Source organism: Schistocerca cancellata, chromosome 2 (assembly GCF_023864275.1).
Source record: "Schistocerca cancellata isolate TAMUIC-IGC-003103 chromosome 2, iqSchCanc2.1, whole genome shotgun sequence".
In the NCBI taxonomy this organism is placed as follows: Eukaryota; Metazoa; Arthropoda; class Insecta; order Orthoptera; family Acrididae; genus Schistocerca; species Schistocerca cancellata.
In genome coordinates, this window is record NC_064627.1 from 1,032,541,502 (window position 1) to 1,032,561,425 (window position 19,924).

Sequence of the window (19,924 nt, forward strand, 5' to 3'; positions counted from 1 at the left end):
CACACACACACGAGGGAGGACTCGAACCTCCGACGAGGGAAGTCGCGCGAGCCGTGACAAGGCGCCTTAGACCACGCGGCTCCCCGCGCGGCTGAAAATAGGCATTTTTTAGTCAAAAGAATGGGGAATAAGATGATGTATTTGAAACCAGAATGAAACCAACCTCCTTTCAGGAAAGAATGTATTGCATTACTTATTGAACGCCCGTCGTACTTGATGGTTTCAATGTACTGTCCAGTTACGTGAGGTTTCTATCGAACGGGAAAGGGAAGCAAATGTAATGAGTTTATGTTACACGGGACGAGTACTATTAACCATAACGATGTAGAACTAGTCATTTTACATTCCTATTACACATTCACATGTAAATATGGCATACGATGACTGCGTAGAAGTTTTTTGAAGCGTTCTTTTTTTAATGCACATGAGAGTAGTTCCAAACCATCAATCTGTTTAGATATTACACAGAAACTTTTCTATTGAATAGAAGGAGTTGATAACGAGAAATCAATCTATTTGGTTTTAAATTTGTCTTTGCTGTCTGTCGTTTTTACTGCGGCATTTTGCACCACTTTTTATGCAAAAGAATATGTTAATGTGGAATAAGAAATATATTTTTTATTTATGCCATTGTAATTTTACCACAATCTTCATAAGGGAATAACTATACTGTGAAGCAGTAGTAAAAAATCCCTGACTCATTAAACAGGCATTCAGAAGATGACCATTGGTAAGCGCTCTCTTTCTTACAGCAAGTTTTTGAACAATCAAAATTTTCTGTCTTGAAGATGTTATTGTATACGGATGACGTAACTCTGATTAGGGAGAACGAAGTTGGCATTCAGATGGGGGGGGGGGTTTGTAAGTTGCACCTGATATCCTCAAGTTACAACCTAACATTGTCGATAGATAAACCGAAAGTGATGGCATTTCAAGGTAGACAACCAGTAACATCTATAGTCGTCTTGAATAATAAAATCTTGGAAAAAGTAAAAATTTTAAACACCTAGGATGCGACATCGCTTACCAATATACACTATGTGATCAAAAGTAGCCGGGCATCTTGCTGAAAATGACTACTAGTTCGTGGCGCCCTCCATCGGTAATGCTGCAATTCAGTATGGTGTAGGCCCAACCTTAGCCTTGATGACAGCTTCGACTCTTCAGTCAGATGCTGAAAGCTTTCTTGGGGAATAACAGCCCATTCTTCTCGGAGTCATGCAATGAGTAGAGATATCTATGTCGGTCGGTGAGGCTACCACGAAGTCGGCGTCCCAGAACATCCAAAAGGTGTTCTGTAGGATTCATGTCAGGATTCTGCGGAGGGCAGTCCATTACAGGAATATTATTCTGGTGTAGCTACTCCGCCACAGGCCGTGCATCAACGTAGTCCTGTGCTGTGATAATGCCACGCAAAACAACAAGGGGTGCAAGCCCGCTCCACGAAAAACACGACCACACCGTAATACCACCGCCTCCGAAGTTTACTGTTGGCACTACACACGCTGGCAGACGACGTTCACCGGGCATTCGCCATATCCACAACCTGCCATCCGATCGCCACATTGTGTACCGCGATTCGTCACTCCACACAACGTTTTTCTACTGTTCAATTGTCCAATGTTTACGCTGCTTGTACCAAGCGAGGCGTCGTTTGGCAGTTAGCGGCGTGATGTGTGACTCATGAGCAGCCGCTCGACCATGAAATTCAAATTTTCTCACCTCCCGCCTAACTGTCATAGTACTTGCAGTGCATCCTGATGCAGTTTGGAATTCCTGTGTGATGGTCTAGATAGATGTCTGCCTATTACACATTACGAGCCTCTTCAACTGTCGTCCGTCTTTGTCAGTCAACAGAAGAGGTCGGCCTGTACCCTTTTGTGCTGCCCGTGTCCCTTCACGTTTCCGCTTCTCTACCACATCGGAAATAGTGTAGGAATCTGGCATACAGACGTATGACAAGCGACACCCAATCACCTGACCAAGTTCGAAGTCTGAGTTCCGCGGAGCGCCCCATTCTGCTCTCTGACCATGTCTGATGACTACTGAGGTCACTAAAATGGAGTACCTGGCAGTAAGTGGCAGCATGCTGCACCTAATATGAAAAATGTAGGTTTTTGGAGGGTGTCCGGATACTTTTGATCACATAGTGTACTTCCGTAAGTGGATCCATCACAAAAAGGTTGCAGAATAAGGCCAGGAATGAAAAAAGGTAGTACCGACCAGTACTTGTTGGAAGCGAAGCATGCCCAACAAAATAAGGCACCAAGAAAGTGCAATACAGGCTCAAGAAACTAGAGTTCTAAAAAGAGTTGAAGGATGGACATAGAAAGATCGAAAAAGAAATGAAGATATCAGGAAAGATTTGGCTATAAAGGGCATAATTGATCTTGGGAACGATTGTTTCCTTGCAATTTTTTTAGTGTTGTCGGCATGTTCCTCCGCCATGAGATTTGACAAGTGCACACCCTGAAGAGCTTTAGGATCCTTTCTTTTTCAGATTGATCAAAGTTCTTAATTTGTTCCAGTTGGATGTCATATAAACCGGCCGATTTCCTTCATGCCCTTGCTGTGTTTCGACATCTGATACGGATTAATGAGACAGTTCAATTCCTCTCCACCATAATGGTGTAATTTAGTTGGTTTGTGGTTCACTTTACCGTTCACGAGTAGCTTTGAGACGTGTGGCCAGCAGTGATATGATTTATACTAGACCTTACAGCTTCGTTATTTAATGCCGCTGGTTAGACGCATTTCTTATCGAAGTACTCATTTTCGATGCTCTCAGTATTGCCAACTGCCACCGCTGCTTCACTTTACAGAGCTTCAGTTTACAGAGCACGAGACTATCTGGAAAATATTGTCGAACGCAAATACGCCATGGCAAGCAGTTCATTATTACATCTATATTGTACGTACATATTCTGCAAGCTACCGTATGGTGTATGGCGGAGGGTGCCACATACCACTATCAGTCATTTGCTTTCCTGTTCCTCTCGCATACAGAGCGAGGGAAAAGCGAGTGTATTTGCCTCCGTACGAGCCCTAATTTCTCTCATCTTTTCCTCGTGGTTCTTACGTGAAATGTACGTTGGCGGCAGTGAAATCGCTGTGACGTCACCCTCGAATGTCAGTTTTCTGTATTTCCGCAATAGTGCTTCTTAGAAAAGAGCGTCGTCTTCCCTGCGGGGATTCCCATTTGAGTTTCCGAAGCTTCTCCGTAACAAATCTAGCAGCCCGCCTCTGAATTGCTTCGATGTCTTCCTTTAATGGGACCTGGTGGGATACACTAACAGTACACAAGAATCGATCGCACTGGCGTTCAATACACCTTCTCCTTTGTGGAGGACCTAACTTCCCAAAAAATCTGCCAATGAAACGAAGTCGGCCTTCGCTACTACGAACCTGACGTGCTTGTTCCTTTCCTATCGCTTCCCAACGCAATGCTTAGGTATTTAGGCATTGTGACTGTATCAAGCAGCGCACTACGAATGCTGTATTCGAACGTTAAATGTTTGTTTTTCCTACTCATTCGTATTAACTTACATTTTTCTACATTTAAGCTAGCTGCCATTCATCACACCAACTAGGAAGTCTCTGAGTTCCAGCTGTTTCCTTTGTTTTGTACCAGTGTACTGATTCCCCTGAAATAATATTGTGCCTCACATACAATGTCCTTCAGCTGAGATAGGACGCGTCCGTGTGTGATTAAGTGCAGCAAAAACTGGAACTGGCTGATGCTTCTGCCTGGTCCAGAGCTGCTGATTAGAAGAACGAGCCGCAATTACTCTCTCGCTGGAACTGGAATGCTTGCCTGCTGCCGGCCGACTGGAGCCTGACCCCAGCAGGCAGATATTCGCACTCTGCCGGTTGCTGTTACAGTAAGTCAAGTAAGAAGTGGAAATCTGAAGAGCTTCATTGTATCCAGCGTAAGTACTGATATAATCTCATTTATCAGTTGACTTAAAAGCATTAAGTATCGACTGCATTTAAAAGACCGATAGTTGACCGATTTCTATAGATTGGAACGCCGTTGTCTCATAACCTACATTCAGGAAATATTTCGTGTACGTGACGATTGTGCGTAACACACATTTCTAACAAACTTGGCTTACAGTTTGCTGAATTAACTGATGTTAGACAAATTTGTTCACTCATGCCGATGTTGCGATTGACTCCAGTACACACTTCTAGCTCTCTGCCGTCTACGCACCCGAAATGATATTAACGTTCACTGAGTGGCAACAGTATCACAATAGAAAGTGACGTAACAGGACTACACTAAGGGACCACGTGACACTGTTTCGTGACACTATCTGAAGTCTTTTACATACTTTGAATTGCATCATTAATTGCATCACAGCAGTTCTGGTATTACAGACAGAACAGTGCGACAACCAAGATGGGTAAAAGCAGTAGAATTAAATGACTATTTTAATTAACACTAAATTAATAATCATACTAAAACATTAACAATAATATTCATCACGTCGAATGCAAGAACTATCTGCAGAGCTTCGACGCTTGGTGCGGGGGTTAGCTACCGTAAACACAAATTTAAGACTCATTATTATTCGCCTACGTGATCACCTGTCAACACCTGGAAACAGCAACAATTGCTAAACTTACGACTGCAAGAAGGAAGGACGCATAATTCAGAGACAACATTTGTGAGTCACTAGTAACACTATTGTGCAACGCAAATGTCTTCCTCGCCTCTCAATCATAATGAGGCAGTCTAATACTCTATGGATAGCTGGAACACATGGAGTATTACTTCATATGTTGCTAGATAATCTCTTGCTCTTTTTAAGAAAACTATCACATATTTACATGAAGTTCAAAAATGGCTCTGAGCACTATGGGACTCAACTGCTGAGGTCATTAGTCTCCTACAACTTAGAACTAGTTAAACCTAACTAACCTAAGGACATCACAAACATCCATGCCCGAGGCAGGATTCGAACCTGCGACCGTAGCGGTCTTGCGGTTCCAGACTGCAGCGCCTTTAACCGCACGGCCACTTCGGCCGGCTTACATGAAGTGCTTTAAATGCGAACATTTTTAGGTTAGGCTTTACCGTGACTGTTACTGACATTAAATGAAACAACAAGTTCACTGTTACCAGTCACCGTTTTATTTATTTCCACGACGCGTTTCGAAGGTTTAAACCTCCATCATCGGGTGGATTTACATTAGTAAGTATTACATTTGTGTGTGTGTTGTGTTACGATTTTTGGAGGAACTTGTGGCACTGCCTTCAGTGATCACAGGTTCCTTTTGCTGTCGTAACACATCACATGTATACTGCCACAAATGTGTTAAACCTTCGAAACGCGTCGTGGAAATAAATAAAACGGTGACTGGTAACAGTGAACTTGTTGTTTCATTTAATTACATGAAGTGATTAAGAACAAATACTTAACCTACCAAAACGTACACCGGCGGAAGACAGAACGTAATTCGGGTAGCACAGTCATTTGCCCCCTTTATCGTCGCATTCAAGAACGGTGGCCAGAAAGAACGACAGCCGGCGAGGCTTCGTCAATTCGCATTTCTCTGATTTTACAGTCGAGGTCAGTTCGCGACATGTATATGAAAGGAAATAATGTATTTCTTGATTCCTCATCGAATGCGAGTTCTCGTAAAAAGTAAAACTCTCCATCACGCATATCGCCTCTCTTATTGCGTCAGACACTAGATTTGAGTTAAGTGTCGCCAGAACGCATCGCGATTACTGAAAACCCTTGATGCATAGTGCCGCTCTAGATGCCTATGCGTACATTCCTGGAGCAATTTAAGGAGAACGAACATTTAAAAGTAGTTATGAGGTAAGTTGCCAGACTGAGGAATAATGGAAGAATCTTAGGGAAGTATAATTCATCCACAAAATAGGTAGCTCATAAACAGAGCCGTTGGATTGATTCTTGTGTAATGTTCGGTAGTGCGGGACGTTTATATTGTAGGCCAGCCGGAGCGGTGAGGAGATCCAAAGAAGAGTGGTACATTTCGTCAAAGGTTTTTAGTAGCAGAGTGCGTCGTGGAGACGCATCTCCAGTGGCAGGGGCAATAAGAGAGGCGTTAAGCGACTTGGACAGGTTTACTATTTAACTCACGTCCTCTCACACACGTCTCACGAAATGACATCGACAGTAAGGACAGAGAAATCTGAACTCATACGGTGGTTTATTGGCAGTCGTTCTCGCTGCACACTGTTCGTGGAAGCGACGAGGAACAAGGGAATGGCAACGGTAGCCGAATTACTCTCCGCCTCACACCAGTGCACATTAGGTAGATTACGTACTTCCTTTTCAACACTATCCGTAATGGTTATTCGAAAGATAGCAGACATTATCTGCTAATATTTTCGCTTATCTGAACAGTCCATGTTTTATTGTTATCCGTAAGATTTACGCTGTCTCATGGAGAAGGAGAATGAGCAACAGCCGAGGAAGACATTTTGGCTTTTAGAATAGTTGACTCACAAATACAGCCCCTGAATTACACATTCTTCTTTCAACCGTAATTTTTGCCGTACTATACTAGTACACATCACAACTGGTTCTCCAGTTTCTCCTGGCATATTTTTTGACAATCCACTGGTGCTCTTGTGACTGCTAGTGTAAAACGAGTACAACGTTTCAGCGACAGATACCGTAAGCATCTCCGTGTGCTCTGAAGAACATTTCATAATCATCTTTTCAATAGCATGTTGGACAGTTTATACACTCCTGGAAATTGAAATAAGAACACCGTGAATTCATTGTCCCAGGAAGGGGAAACTTTATTGACACATTCCTGGGGTCAGATACATCACATGATCACACTGACAGAACCACAGGCACATAGACACAGGCAACAGAGCATGCACAATGTCGGCACTAGTACAGTGTATATCCACCTTTCGCAGCAATGCAGGCTGATATTCTCCCATGGAGACGATCGTAGAGATGCTGGATGTAGTCCTGTGGAACGGCTTGCCATGCCATTTCCACCTGGCGCCTCAGTTGGACCAGCGTTCGTGCTGGACGTGCAGACCGCGTGAGACGACGCTTCATCCAGTCCCAAACATGCTCAATGGGGGACAGATCCGGAGATCTTGCTGGCCAGGGTAGTTGACTTACACCTTCTAGAGCACGTTGGGTGACACGGGATACATGCGGACGTGCATTGTCCTGTTGGAACAGCAAGTTCCCTTGCCGGTCTAGGAATGGTAGAACGATGGGTTCGATGACGGTTTGGATGTACCGTGCACTATTCAGTGTCCCCTCGACGATCACCAGTGGTGTACGGCCAGTGTAGGAGATCGCTCCCCACCCCATGATGCCGGGTGTTGGCCCTGTGTGCCTCGGTCGTATGCAGTCTTGATTGTGGCGCTCACCTGCACGGCGCCAAACACGCATACGACCATCATTGGCACCAAGGCAGAAGCGACTCTCATCGCTGAAGACGACACGTCTCCATTCGTCCCTCCATTCACGCCTGTCGCGACACCACTGGAGGCGGGCTGCACGACGCTGGGGCGTGAGCGGAAGACGGCCTAACGGTGTGCGGGACCGTAGCCCAGCTTCATGGAGACGGTTGCGAATGGTCCTCGCCGATACCCCAGGAGCAACAGTGTCCCTAATTTGCTGGGAAGTGGCGGTGCGGTCCCCTGCGGCACTGCGTAGGATCCTACGGTCTTGGCGTGCATCCGTGCGTCGCTGCGGTCCGGTCCCAGTCGACGGGCACGTGCACCTTCCGCCGACCACTGGCGACAACATCGATGTACTGTTGAGACCTCACGCCCCACGTGTTGAGCAATTCGGCGGTACGTCCACCCGGCCTCCCGCATGCCCACTATACGCCCTCGCTCAAAGTCCGTCAACTGCCCATACGGTTCACGTCCACGCTGTCGCGGCGTGCTACCAGTGTTAAAGACTGCGATGGAGCTCCGTATGCCACGGCAAACTGGCTGACACTGACGGCGGCGGTGCACAAATGCTGCGCAGCTAGCGCCTTCCGACGGCCAACACCGCGGTTCCTGGTGTGTCCGCTGTGCCGTGCGTGTGATCATTTCTTGTACAGCCCTCTCGCAGTGTCCGGAGCAAGTATGGTGGGTCTGACACACCGGTGTCAATGTGTTCTTTTTTCCATTTCCAGGAGTGTATTAAGTCCAACTTATATTTGCTTTGAAAAAATAATGTACTGTCTCAATATCCTCCTACCAAACACTGATCTGATCATCAAAGTCTAGCTACTTACTGTTTACTTGCAACGTAAGTTAAACTGAAAGCTTACGGAAAAGCAGCAGAACGAAAACTAGTTTTTTTCTTCGCTTCGCTCATAAAATATTTCGAAACGAAATTTCTTCCGGTCCATGTGTGTCTCAAATGCACACATACTGCGAATGGCTCGTCGCACCTTACAGGAGTACAATAAATTCACGTTTAATGTGGTAAACAATCATCTATGTATGGGCGTTTGACCTGCAGTGACACCCAGGATGCAACAAATGACACATGAAAAGGACGCTCGTTGCAGAACGGAAGGGAAGTTCTCGACAATTGTCTCCAGGTTGTTAGGTCAATTAGCATTCGCGTGCCAAATCTGAACAGTCCATACAACTGCTTCCTTACTGAGCGTGGGATGACAAAAGCACAGAGGGCGAGACATCGAAAGGACACAAAACACATCGAATGCAACTATTCCACTACTACGTATGATACCCAGATACACAGATATTTAGCTTTTTGTATTACTGTGGCATGTCCCTCATTTATAACTGAACTTTACGGATCTCCATTAAGTATATGGTATGGAATATTTCTCCACCGATGGATGGAACATGAGAACAGAGACTTTCTTGTGCATATGTGCCGTCTTAATGTACAAACATTTCCACAATCTTAAGGGCAGAGAAGCCGAAAATGTTGAAATTTTGCGAGTACGTTCTCATGTGGTTTCCGATGTGTGCTTCAACATCAGACGATTTTACACACATTTCTGCTTGTTTTGTTGTATCACTAATTGGCGGTAGTTACTTCGATCCGTGGAGGCGAAACAAATCTGTCTACATAGAAGATTGCTTACAAACCACTCGTGCGATCCGTCCTCTAATATTGCTTTTAGTCTGTGGGAACCATACGGGGCATATTGAGCATATACAGACAAGGGCAGCACGAGTGGCCACTGGTTTGTTCGATCCGTGGGAGAGTGTCACACAGATTCTGAAATAACCGAACTGGAAGAGTTCGGAAGATAGACGGAAACTATCCAGACAAAGTCTACCAACGAAGTCTCAAGAAGCGGCTTTAAATGATGATTATAGGAATACACTACAGCCCCTTACACATCGCTGCTGTAGGAATCGTGAGAAGATTAGGTTAATTACGGCACGCACAGAGGTATTTAAACAATCATTCTTCCCGCGCTCCATACGTGAATGGAACGGGAAAAAGAGCTAGTAAATAGTACTGCGTGACGTACCCTCTACCATGCATTTCACAATATGAAACTTCCTGGAAGATTAAAACTATGTGCCGGACCGAGACTCGAACTCGGGACCTTTGCCTTTCGCGGGCAAGTGCTCTACATCCCCCAGGCTGTGGCTAAGTCATGTTTCCGCAATATCCTTTCTTTCAGGAGTGCTAGTCCTGCAAGGTTCGCAGGAAAGCTGTAAAGTTTGGAAAGTAGGAGACGAGGTACTGGCGGATTTAAAGCTGTGAGGGCGGGGCGTGAGTCGTGCTTGGGTAGCTCAGTTGGTAGTGCACTTGCCCGCGAAATGCAAATATCCCGAGTTCGAGTCTCGGTCCGGCACACAGTTTTAATCTGCCAAGAAGTTTCGTATGAGCGCAAACTCCGCTGCAGAGTGAAAATCTCATTATGCACTTCACAATAGTTCGCAGACTATAGGTGTAGATCTAGATTGAATGTTTTGGCTGATTACTATTGGTTTGGTGACTTGGTTCCACATATTCAGAACTTCGCTGTGTAGAGTAACATTCTCCAACAATGCGCTGTTTGGATGTAAATGTGGTCAACTCTATAACAAGACAAGAAGTCATAGCGTACACACGACAGAAGACTGTTGCATCCTTTTTATTTTGTGCAGGTGACCTTGCCGTCGAAAAGGTAATCACTGCGGAATCGGAACTGAAATGCTTTAAGTTGGCATGGTTACAGCAGAAATGAACCATAATTTTGTTCCGGAAATCTCGTACCAGCAATCCAAGGCGACAAGAATAGCCCCTGAAGCTTTGTAAGGCTATTTTCAAAACTTGCACCGGGATTCGAAGTCGGCAAGATGTAAATATAACAGTGACTTCGCGATTATAGATCAGTGCGTGTTTCATTTGTTTGATTTCAGCGATAACAGTCGTTTGCTGAATCTCACTCGTAAACAGTCCAAGTGAACCTTATACTGGCTGCACGTACGTGCCTCATGGTCCGCTACATGAGCTGGAATCTCTCCATTCAACGTCGTAGCCTCTGAGTCCCTCCAAGCAGTTTAAGGGCCCGCACTGCAACTATGTGCTGTCCAAACAGAGCGCGTGTTGGAACATTTTTTTTATTGGTTTTCCGTTACTCGCGCGGTCGCACGTACACACCCGGTGAATGACATGGTGCGGCAGCTGCCGCATAAAAACTATTTGCCGTGGCGTTTCCTTCATTCTCAATGAACACGTAACTGGACGTTTTACTGACACCAAATGCAAGGAGATTACGCAGTGGGAATGCGATAGAGTGTCATTGCGTACGCTACGTGCAGTAGGGAACAAAATGAAAACATTTAACTGCGAGTCAAGGCTAAGAGGATATTAACATGTTCCCCTTCCCAAGCGTTAATTCTGTTGTACGGGGTCTGCTGTTTTCATGATATGGCAAATCTGATTTTAACTTCGTTACCAGATGATAGTGTCGCCACAGTCGTTAACCTAATGGAGGCATCGGGACGCAATCTGCCTCTGAGTTGTGCAACTTCGTTTTACGTATTATCGTAATTACTTAGTTCAGTTTGTATGGATCATTTGAACGTTTAATCATAATGACGCGGAGCTAGTCATTTTACATTCATGTTTCACTTTTGTGTTCTGAAACGCACTTAATGGCATAATGAGTCATTTTTTTCTTCTGGTATTGTAATTACGTACGTACATCATTGTTCTTTTTGACCTGTAGAGGGTTATTTGCGACAAACGACATAGAGAATAATACATTGGGAAGCAGTTCTCAATAAATGCATGCGTAACTCCTTATACATTTGTCTACAAGTAGATCGTAGGTGAGCACCACATATTTTACACCACGTTTCTGAGCAACGAATATTCTCTTTGTGGTGTCACCGCCAGACACCACACTTGCTAGGTGGTAGCCTTTAAATCGTCCACGGTCCGTTAGTATACGTCGGACCGACGTGTAGCCACTATCAGTGATAGCAGATCGAGCGCCGCCACACGGCAGGTCTAGTCTAGAGAGACTCCCTAGCACTTGCCCCAGTTGTACAACCGACTTTGCTAGCGATGGTTCAGTGTCTACATACGCTCTCATTTGCAGAGACGACAGTTTAGCATAGCTTTCAGCTACGTCATTCGCTACGATCTAGCAAGGCGTCCTATTCAGTTACTATCTTCAAGAATGTATTCGGAACAGATAATATTGTGAATCATGTACTGTCAAGAGCGACGTTCATCATTAATGGATTAAAGTATCAAACTAATTACGTCCACTTTCTGAATTCTCATTCCTTGTCAAGTTCCAGACCTCACGTCAGTATAGTTCTTCCCTCCTCACGCCAGCCTGGGTGAGCTAAAACGCGTGCATTTCGGCCTCCACTCGCAACACTGTATTATCTCTTCTGCTAACACAAAACTCTTAATATTGAGTTAGAATATTACTGAATGAAATAATATTGAATGAAAGTAGGCGAAATCTGTCAACTTACTGATTTGTCTCTCCCCAAGATTTGCTATATTTCTAAGTGAAAATGAGGGTTAACCAAGTCGTTTTAGGTGTTCCAAATATGTTTCTACCAGTTTAAAATCTCATCAATCTGAACACATAAAGCTTTTGTAGTTTCCATACAAGCTGTTATTTCTTTACCATGTGTTACACTTACTACTTGTACACGAGGCCAAGTGAGATATCTTGTCCCACTAACATTCGTACCAGTGTCGGGCACTATTTCACTGCCGTGTGTTACTGACCTCGGCAACGGAGATCAGCGTACTGTGGCGTACGAAGTATCATGCAGCTATTCATGTGATGATTTTATGAGTTTGTTACTATACTAATGTCGTCGAAGTCGTGTGCCAATGATGGACTCTACAGAAAACAGTCAAAGTTAACATCGCATGGATGTGCTTAATTGTTAAAGTTTAGATAAGTAAACAGAGAATAGTGATTGATTGCTATAGTTATCCTAGTTATAACTCAGTGGCCAAATCGACCGCACACAACGCAAATAAAAGTTTATTGATATAACTTTTGCTGTACCTACACACGATTTTATTTCATTTCATGACAAATTGTTTCAGTGATATCAAAGAGCAAAAGCGGTTTAATTAAAGAATTTCAGGAGACCACGAAGAATTAAAACTAACACACCAATAAAAATTTCGTAAAAAATGATTATGCATACCCAAATTCAGGATATATCCGTTAATATTTGACGAGATTCCTAAAAAAAAATAGTACGAGGTTGTAGATGAACAAATGGAATGACCAAAAGAGACTAGTAGGTAATAGACAGTTTCACAGTAGTAACAACATCAAACAATATTTAGGCCTAATTTTCAGTCAGCACCGTTATTTTCAGATATGCAATAAACGCAAGTATCCTCTGATATCACAGGGGCTAAGCTAAGGAAACCGCTAAGAATTTGTTTTATTCGGAAACAGGTGGAACCGAATCCCTTAAGTCTTTATAGAAATAATGACACTTCAGATCCCCGCAAACTGGAAGATTATCAAGAAACGGACCGTTTTTAAATTTTAGATGAGGCGTCTCCTCTAATGAACTATTGCATTTCTCCAACACCGGTGCCCGACACTAACAACGTGTTAAAAGAATAAGGATATTACCAGTCGAATACAGCGCGATAAAAAGTAATTTGAAGCCGCTAACTTTACGAATTAAATTCTCAAGTTCGATAATCAATAACAGATCAATAACAAATCTTATTTATTCTCCATTCCTAGATGCACAATTTTTAAAATACATAACATCTTTTGGTATCTCTAAACCATCAGAGCTGTGTAGTTGCGTAGTATCGGAGTATTCTGATATGAAGTTCTGACACACACACACACACACACACACACACACACACACACACACACACACACACACACACACGACGCAACTACGTAGAGCTGAGGATGATGCAGAGAGATCGAAGCATGTTATATACTAAAAAAAATGTACACCTCAGAAGAATAAATGAGAATTATCTTACATCTCAGTACAGTTTCTTTTCTCTGGCGAGGAATACTCAGCTGTAATAAGTAACAGACTTTTCTTCCGAAAAAACGTAATATGTCGTAGATTTTCAACGGACATTATTTACCTTCAAGAATACATTTCAGATGGAAATCTACATCTACATCTACATCCATACTCCGCAAGCCACCTGACGGTGTGTGGCGGAGGGTACCTTCAGTACCTTTATCGGTTCTCCCTTCTATTCCAGTCTCGTATTGTTCGTGGAAAGAAGGATTGTCGGTATGCCTCTGTGTGGGCTCTAATCTCTCTGATTTTATCCTCATGGTCTCTTCGCGAGATATACGTAGGAGGGAGCAATATACTGCTTGACTCTTCGGTGAAGGTATGTTCTCGAAACTTTGACAAAAGCCCGTACCGAGCTACTGAGCGTCTCTCATGCAGAGTCTTCCACTGGAGTTTATCTATCATCTCCGTAACGCTTTCGCGATTACTAAATGATCCTGTAACGAAGCGCGCTGCTCTCCGTTGGATCTTCTCTATGTCTTGTATCAACCCTATCTGGTACGGATCCCACACTGCTGAGCAGTATTCAAGCAGTGGGCGAACAAGCGTACTGTAACCTACTTCCTTTGTTTTCGGATTGCATTTCCTTAGGATTCTTCCAATGAATCTCAGTCTGGCATCTGCTTTACCGACAATCAACATTATATGATCATTCCATTTTAAATCACTCCTAATGCGTACTCCCAGATAATTTATGGTATTAACTGCTTCCAGTTGCTGACCTGCTATTTTGTAGCTAAATGATAAAGGATCTATCTTTCTGTGTATCCGCAGCACATTACACTTGTCTACATTGAGATTCAGTTGCCATTCCCTGCACCATGCGTCAATTCGCTGCAGATCCTCCTGCATTTCAGTACAATTTTCCATTGTTACAACCTCTCGATACACCACAGCATCATCTGCAAAAAGCCTCAGTGAACTTCCGATGTCATCCACCAGGTCATTTATGTATATTGTGAACAGCAACGGTCCAGTTACTGTACTGTAATAAAAGCTGACGAGACTGAATAGCCACTTTTTTTTCCGGATACGTCATTTAACACTGTAAGCTCAGTACTTTAGATGTGCTGTCAGCAGACCACAATCAAACTTGCAGAAAAAGATAATCCACGCAGCACCGAAAACAAGTAGAACAGGTAAGTGCGAAAACTTACCTACAATTAGGTCAACAGCAAACTGATAACTAAAACTATATAATCATTGAAGAACGGAAAAGAATACTGAGAAGCTCTTAGATGACGGCCAGTTTGGGCTTGGGAAAGGTAAAGGCACCAAAGACGCAGTTCTAACGTTGCGTTTAATAATGGAAATAAGACTGAAGAAAAATGGAGACACATCCACATGATTTGTTGACCTAGAACTAGAGTTTGTCGATGCAAACGGGTGCAGGATGTTCGAAATTCTCAGGGAAAAATAAGTAAGCTATAGAATGAGACTGACTGTAAATAGCCGGCCGCTATGGCCGAGCGGAACCGCACTGCCCCGGGCATGGATTTGTGTGCTGTCCTTAGGTTAGTTAGGTTCCAGTAGTTCTAAGTCTAGGGGACTGATGACCTCAGATGTTAAGTCCCATAGTGCTTAGAGCCATTTGAACTATTTTTTTTTGTTTTTTTTTTTGTTTTGACTATAGATAATATTCGAGAACCAAGAAGGATAAGTAAGACTGGAACACCAAGGAGGAAGTACTCTGATTAAGAAAGGGCATAGGACAGGGACATTGTCTTTCTCCGTACTGATCAATCTATACGTCGACGAAGCAATGACGGAAATAAAAGAAAAATTCAGGAGGGAAATTAACATTCCAGGTGAAAGGATACTGACGGCATCACAGTGAAAGTCGGCGAACATTATGAACTGATAGTAACCCAAAGAAAGACGAAAGTAGTCAAGATAAGCAGAAATGCGATTAGCAAGAAACTTAATAGCAAATCCGGTCATCACGAAGTGAAGGATTCTGCCACCCTGAAAGCAAAATAGCGCCTGATGAACGAAGCAAGGAGGATATAAGAAGCAGACTAGCGCAGGCAAAGATGATTTGCGGCACAGAATTGTATGGAAATGAATCATGGGATCTGGGAAATCCGGAGAGTTAGAGAATCGAAGTGTGTGATAGATGAACTATAGTGAAAGTTAGGCAGACTGATATGAAATTAGGTTCTCCGCAGAATCGCCCAAAAGGAACAGGATGCAAGGACAAATATTGAGACATCGAGGAGTAAGTTTCATAGCACTAGAGTGAGCTGTAGAAGGTAAATGCTGCAGGAGAAGACAGGGAACAGAATGTATCTTATAAAAAACTGAGGACGGTGTATGCAAATGCTACACTGTGGCGAAGTGCTTGGCACAGTACAGGAATTCGCGATGGGCCGCATCAAGCCGGTCAGAAGACTGAGGACTCGAAAACGAGGAAGACTGCAGCTGCGAAAGACTTATCACAAGAAAGCAGCAGCAGAGGTGAGGTGTCCAGAGCTGGCTTAGTGTTGACAACCGCTTTCCTACGGTTTTGAACCAAGTACAGTTACCCCCGAGACTTGCGGAGATACGTTGGTCAGTGAGATAGGTTTACGACAGGAACGTCGCAGCGCTGCGTCCACAACGCCCTGGACGCCTGTTGCAGTTCACATGGCAGTGTTAACCTCAATAGCCGCAGACACACGGGCCGCGGACGTGACGGGGTCACCTCACCTCTCACTAGCCGCACCACCGTCAAGCACCAACGATCACTTCCCTTACTCTCCCGTCTCATGCAGCGCGAAACGAAAATGGTCGGTTAACTATTTAGCCTTAAATTATCCTCTTGCGGATTCTCAATTAGGTTTCATATATTACCGGTTCACTTCGCTTTTAGTTGTAACGTATTTACTTGTTCGCATGGCATCTACGCGACTTCCTCTGTAATCGTTTTAGCTAAAATCACCGTTCTATCTAGCACGGTGTACGTCTTATTCCACTCGTCGTGATTTACCTTTTTTTTTTAATTGGATTTACAAGCCATTAGTGTAAACTTAAGACCGTAAATTTCATTGACACGCCTACACGCTCCTCGTCTATCGTTTGAACACTGACCCACATCTGTCTGCTACCCAGCTTGAGTTTTCAGTGGTCGGCCAGTATCTTCCATCCGTGTTCTAGTTTGGGCTGCCAGGTGTTCGGTTTTCTACCGAACTGGTCGCTATTTCAGCCCCGTGTTCAGTGCCTAAGTCTGAGCGATTCGATATATTTAGAATTCCATTCACTTCACACATTTATTTACTGATTTGCAAAATCAAGTCAATAAACATTTGGTGCACTGTTGTCAGTCGGTGCATTCTGCATGTGGAATAATTACAAAGTCAAGCTTCTACGTCCTCAAACTCATTTTCGTGGAAAACGTTTCCAAACAGAGAACGCCAAACATAAAAGAAAATATTTATCAAACCCATAATGGCAGTTTCACGCAGCAATGCTTATGTGGAAAGAGTCTTAAGTCAAATGAATCATTTATAGTCTGACGCTAGAAAAAAATTTAGTGTCGATATAGTAAAAGTAGAATTATCCATTCGTTGGAATTTGAGATCTGCAACATGCAACGACTTTTAACAAAAATTTAAAGGTAGCAAAATACGTTGAGAACTGTAAATAGCAAAAATACATATAATTTTTAATGTTTAATAATCATTTTATTGTTTACACTCAGCTCACAAATCAGCAAATCCTTTCAGCAGGCATTATTCAGTAATTTTGTCAGTTTAATGTAGGAGCCCTAGTTCTAGTTCAATAAGTAAACTGGTTACTTCATTCTCACTTACAAACACGCCTAATTGTGTTATTTTACTGCTTTCTTTTTATAAGGTTCGCTGTGGCCACACCTTCGTGTTAATCTTCTATTGTGGTTGGTTGATTTATTTGGGGGAGGGCATCAAACAGTGAGGTCATCCGTTCCATCGGATTAGGGAAGCATGGAGAGGGAAATTAGCCGTTCTCTTTCAAAGGACCCATCGCGGCATTTGCCTCAAGCGATTTAGGGAAATCATCCTCTATTGTGTTTTGCTAATTATTGTGAAACCATTAACAAAAATACCGTATGTTGGCCACACTGACTATTAGTGCACACAGTATTATTTGTTTTTGCATTCACATAAGCACCACTTGACAAACTGAAACCTGTTGACACAAATAAATCACAAATAATTCCCCGTGTGTTAATAACTCATTCAGCGGATCAACTCTTCAAGATATTACATAAAATCTACTATAGACAGCGACAGAAAAGGTGAGTACACCGGAAGAGAAGAGGAATTTCTGATGGACAGAATGAGTGATTATTTACATTTTTCTGTTAGCAAAAAATCAGAAAATGAAGTGCACTGTGTCTCAAGCGCTTCCTCAACTGGCAGTCAACAGCATATGGCGAAACAGAAAACTGTTACACTAAAATTTCTGTGTGAATGAGTTACATATTTTTGTACTGCCATTTTTGGCTGATCGTGTCTTATCTCAAAACAGCACAGCACAGCATTGGAATAAGATGATAAACATTGTGTCTGGTAGCGGTATGCATAAAACGGTGTTATGAATCTGAGCCAACAGTCACCGTCGAGTAACAGCCAATATGGCTACAATTTTTTTCATTAAGTTGAGCTAGCATGAAAGCTGAATTGTAAATAGCTTTTGATCCGTCTGGCAGTAGATTTCCAAAGTACCAGTTAATTTGATTTTCCCAAATCGTCTGGTAAGTGACTGAAAATATCATCGTCTCTCGTACGTCCTACAAATTTAGTTTTTGCTCACAGAAAGCATGCAGTCTACTCTTCACGTCCGTGCAAGGCTACGTCACTAACAAGTAATTCCAGAAAAAATTCTATTCCCAATATCATGGTTCATTTCGCTTTTGTTGCAGAAGAGAAGAGCTCCAGTTCTAAGTTATTTTCCTCACATGACATCGCTGCGTCGTTGACTGAAATCGTGTTAAACACCACCTTCCTGTCACGTCATAATGTATATGGAGCTCCTTTCCCAGTGACTATCCGTTACTTGTTTTAAAATTAATTTTACATATCAAACTGCACTCAACAGCTTACATTTTATTCGCACACCTATAGGTTCCATGCCTCTCATTGGACGACTGATCTATTCTTCGCTAAGGGCTTTTGTTACAGGTCAGCCCGTGTCTTACAGCTACGTCCCACTATATTAAACGTATTTAAATGGAAGTCTGTATATTCACACGACTGCTAAAACATCTGTTCCTCCTGTTGCGGTCTTACAACTAAAAACACTTTACAGTTATGACCGAACAGGACGTTTACAAGCTGCCATCAGATATTTAAACACTTCACTGTTGCTGCCATGGTGTGTTGCATATTGATTATGTCACGTTATGGACGTAGTAACGATAAACTTGGGGATTATGAGTAGATGACTATCCACTGCAATGTGTGTGTTCCAACAAGCAGACGCTGTTTACGTCAGTATCATTTAGTGGATTCCTTTTAAGCGAGATATCTTTCGTGTCGATGATCTTACACTGTGACTTTTTCTGATACTTATTTCATTCTCTATAGTTTTGGATCGTAGTGTTTCTCCACATGCGTAGTAAGCTTGGAATACCTCGTTCGTAGCTACTAATACGTCGTTTGCAGGCAGTAGCTTCCATTCCCTCCTAGAAATTAACGATAGGTGTTGAAGAGGATCATGTTAGTACTGTGTGTTTATTTTTCGTATTAGGCTTCCGAATTAGTCCACCGACTGAGCTCAACCAAACGTTCGGTGTGGATTTTTTCTGCTTGTGAATGGTTCGGAACCTTTTGCCTACTGAAAAGTGGTAGGAGTCGCCATTATAATTCATAAAAAAAGTAATAACTACGGTAACAATGATTAGTACAAAGGAAATACAGGCAATTTCAATTCTATGGAAGATGAAGTGTGTTTTTAATAAGATGTTGAAAAAATAGAATATGGATTAAGAGTAAATGGAAGAAAGACGAAAGTAATGAGAAGCACCAGAAGTAAGAACAGTGAGAAACTTATCAGGATTGATGGTCACGAAGCAGATGTAGTTAAGGAATTCTGCTACCTAGGCATTAAAATAACCAATGACGGACGGAGTCAGGACATCAAAAGCAGACTAGCAACGGCAAAGAGGGCATTCCTGGCCAACAGAAACCTACTACTATCAAAATAGGCCACAATTTTAGGAAGAAACTTCTGAGGATGTACGTCTGGAGTACAGCATTGAATGATAGTGAAACGTGGACCGTGGGAAAACGGTAACAGAAGAGAAAGCATTTGAGATATGGTGCTACAGACGAATGTTGAAAATTAGGTGGGCTGATAAGGTAAGGAATGAGGAGGTGCTGCGCAGAATCGGAGAGGAAAGAAGTATGTGGAAAACACTGATAAGGAGAAGAGACAGGATGATAGGATATCCGTTAAGATATGAGGGAATGACTTCCA

The 19,924-nt window shown here is 43.0% G+C and overlaps 1 protein-coding gene across 1 annotated transcript in view; it reads right to left on the reverse strand.

The window, feature by feature from the left end:
- LOC126160730 (uncharacterized) overlaps positions 1 to 19,924 on the reverse strand; it is a 138,005-nt gene that overhangs the window by 83,281 nt on the left and 34,800 nt on the right. The gene's annotated exons all lie outside the window — the stretch shown is intronic.